Consider the following 2,500-nt stretch of genomic DNA (forward strand, 5'->3'; position numbering starts at 1 on the left):
CAAAAATTCAGCCAGAATCAAGGGCATAACATCTTTAAAAGGCCCCTGTCTGCACACAATAATGGCTTATGGCCATACCGCCCTAAACAAGCCTGATCTCGTACGATCTCGGAAGCTAAGCAGGGTCGGGCCTGGTTAGTACTTAGATGGGAGACCACCTGGGAATACCAGGTGCTGTAAGCTTTTTCATTTTTTTGATCATATGTTTTTTTTGATCATATAGAGACATATTCACATGTCCAAAAATTCAGCCAGAATCAAGGGCATGACATCTTTAAAAGGCCCCTTTCTGCACACAATAATGGCTTACGGCCATACCACCCTTAACACGCCTGATCTCGTCTGATCTCGGAAGCTAAGCAGGGTCGGGCCTGGTTAGTACTTGGATGGGAGACCGCCTGGGAATACCAGGTGCTGTAAGTTTTTTCATTTTTTTTGATCATATGTTTTTTTTATCATATAGAGACATATTCACATGTCCAAAAATTCATCCAGAATCAAGGGCATGACATCTTTAAAAGGCCCCTGTCTGCACACAATAATGGCTTACGGCCATACCACCCTGAACACGCCCGATCTCGGAAGCTAAGCAAGGTCAGGCCTGGTTAGTACTTGGATGGGAGACAGCCTGGGAATACCAGGTGCTGTAAGCTTTTTCATTTTTTTGATCATATGTTTTTTTTTTATCATATAGAGACATATTCACATGTCCAAAAATTCAGCCAGAATCAAGGGCATGACATCTTTAAAAGGCCCCTTTCTGCACACAATAATGGCTTACAGCCATACCACCCTGAACACACCCGATCTCGTCCGATCTCAGAAGCTAAGCAGGGTCGGGCCTGGTTAGTACTTGGATGGGAGACCGCCTGGGAATACCAGGTGCTGTAAGCTTTTTCATTTTGTTTGATCATATGTTTTTTTTTATCATATAGAGACATATTCACATGTCCAAAAATTCAGCCAGAATCAAGGGCATGACGTCTTTAAAAGGCCCCTTTCTGCACACAATAATGGCTTACGGCCATACCACCCTGAACACGCCCGATCTCGTCCGATCTCGGAAGCTAAGCAGGGTCGGGCCTGGTTGGTACTTGGATGGGAGACCGCCTGGGAATACCAGGTGCTGTAAGTTTTTTCATTTTTTTGATCATATGTTTTTTTTTTTATCATATAGAGACATATTCACATGTCCAAAAATTCAGCCAGAATCAAGGGCATGACATCTTTAAAAGGCCCCTTTCTGCACACAATAATGGCTTACGGCCATACCACCCTGAACACGCCCGATCTCGTCCGATCTCGGAAGCCAAGCAGGGTAGGGCCTGGTTAGTACTTGGATGGGAGACCGCCTGGGAATACCAGGTGCTGTAAGCTTTTTCATTTTTTTTGATCATATGTTTTTTTGATCATATAGAGACATATTCACATGTCCAAAAATTCATCCAGAATCAAGGGCATGACATCTTTAAAAGGCCCCTGTCTGCACACAATAATGGCTTACGGCCATACCACCCTAAACACGCCCGATCTCGGAAGCTAAGCAAGGTCAGGCCTGGTTAGTACTTGGATGGGAGGCCGCCTGGGAATACCAGGTGCTGTAAGCTTTTTCATTTTTTTGATCATATGTTTTTTTTTATCATATAGAGACATATTCACATGTCCAAAAATTCAGCCAGAATCAAGGGCATGACATCTTTAAAAGGCCCCTTTCTGCACACAATAATGGCTTACAGCCATACCACCCTGAACACACCCGATCTCGTCCGATCTCAGAAGCTAAGCAGGGTCGGGCCTGGTTAGTACTTGGATGGGAGACCGCCTGGGAATACCAGGTGCTGTAAGCTTTTTCATTTTTTTTGATCATATGTTTTTTTTATCATATAGAGACATATTCAAATGTCCAAAAATTCTGCCAGAATCAAGGGCATGACATCTTTAAAAGGCCCCTGTCTGCACACAATAATGGCTTACGGCCATACCACCCTGAACACGCCCGATCTCGGAAGCTAAGCAAGGTCAGGCCTGGTTAGTACTTGGATGGGAGACCGCCTAGGAATACCAGGTGCTGTAAGCTTTTTCATTTTTTGATCATGTGTTTTTTTTTTATCATAGAGAGACATATTCACATGTCCAACAATTCAGCCAGAATCAAGGGAATGACATCTTTAAGGCCCATTTCTGCACACAATAATGGCTTACGGACATACCACCCTGAACTCGTCCGATCTCGGAAGCTAAGCAGGGTCGGGCCTGGTTAGTACTTAGATGGGAGACCACCTGGGAATACCAGGTGCTGTAAGCTTTTTCATTTTTTTGATCATATGTTTTTTTTTATCATATAGAGACATATTCACATGTCCAAAAATTCAGCCAGAATCAAGGGCATGACATCTTTAAAAGGCCCCTTTCTGCACACAATAATGGCTTACGGCCATACAACCCTGAACTCGTCCGATCTCAGAAGGTAAGCAGGGTCGGGCCAGGTTAGTACTTGGAT

General features: G+C 44.0%; 6 non-coding genes and 5 pseudogenes across 6 annotated transcripts; all 11 read left to right on the forward strand.

The window, feature by feature from the left end:
- The first annotated feature begins 64 nt into the window (after positions 1-64).
- On the forward strand, positions 65-183 carry LOC132965378 (5S ribosomal RNA). The gene has a single exon (XR_009669999.1). It is a non-coding gene; the product is annotated as a 5S ribosomal RNA (ribosomal RNA).
- A 121-nt stretch (positions 184-304) lies between these two features.
- Positions 305-423, forward strand: LOC132965193 (5S ribosomal RNA). Its single transcript, XR_009669823.1, has one exon. It is a non-coding gene; the product is annotated as a 5S ribosomal RNA (ribosomal RNA).
- Positions 424-544: 121 nt separating this feature from the next.
- Positions 545-653, forward strand: LOC132964863 (5S ribosomal RNA; annotated as a pseudogene).
- A 122-nt stretch (positions 654-775) lies between these two features.
- On the forward strand, positions 776-894 carry LOC132964866 (5S ribosomal RNA). The gene has a single exon (XR_009669674.1). It is a non-coding gene; the product is annotated as a 5S ribosomal RNA (ribosomal RNA).
- Positions 895-1,016: 122 nt separating this feature from the next.
- On the forward strand, positions 1,017-1,135 carry LOC132965102 (5S ribosomal RNA). The gene has a single exon (XR_009669737.1). It is a non-coding gene; the product is annotated as a 5S ribosomal RNA (ribosomal RNA).
- Positions 1,136-1,258: 123 nt separating this feature from the next.
- Positions 1,259-1,377, forward strand: LOC132965397 (5S ribosomal RNA). Its single transcript, XR_009670017.1, has one exon. It is a non-coding gene; the product is annotated as a 5S ribosomal RNA (ribosomal RNA).
- Positions 1,378-1,498: 121 nt separating this feature from the next.
- On the forward strand, positions 1,499-1,607 carry LOC132964856 (5S ribosomal RNA; annotated as a pseudogene).
- Positions 1,608-1,728: 121 nt separating this feature from the next.
- LOC132964878 (5S ribosomal RNA) lies at positions 1,729-1,847 on the forward strand. Its single transcript, XR_009669676.1, has one exon. It is a non-coding gene; the product is annotated as a 5S ribosomal RNA (ribosomal RNA).
- Positions 1,848-1,968: 121 nt separating this feature from the next.
- LOC132964741 (5S ribosomal RNA) lies at positions 1,969-2,077 on the forward strand (annotated as a pseudogene).
- A 119-nt stretch (positions 2,078-2,196) lies between these two features.
- On the forward strand, positions 2,197-2,305 carry LOC132964739 (5S ribosomal RNA; annotated as a pseudogene).
- Positions 2,306-2,426: 121 nt separating this feature from the next.
- The window catches only part of LOC132964819 (5S ribosomal RNA), a 109-nt pseudogene continuing 35 nt past the window's right edge, over positions 2,427-2,500 (forward strand).

The sequence above is a fragment of the Labrus mixtus genome, unplaced genomic scaffold (assembly GCF_963584025.1).
Source record: "Labrus mixtus unplaced genomic scaffold, fLabMix1.1 SCAFFOLD_72, whole genome shotgun sequence".
Taxonomy (NCBI): domain Eukaryota; kingdom Metazoa; phylum Chordata; class Actinopteri; order Labriformes; family Labridae; genus Labrus; species Labrus mixtus.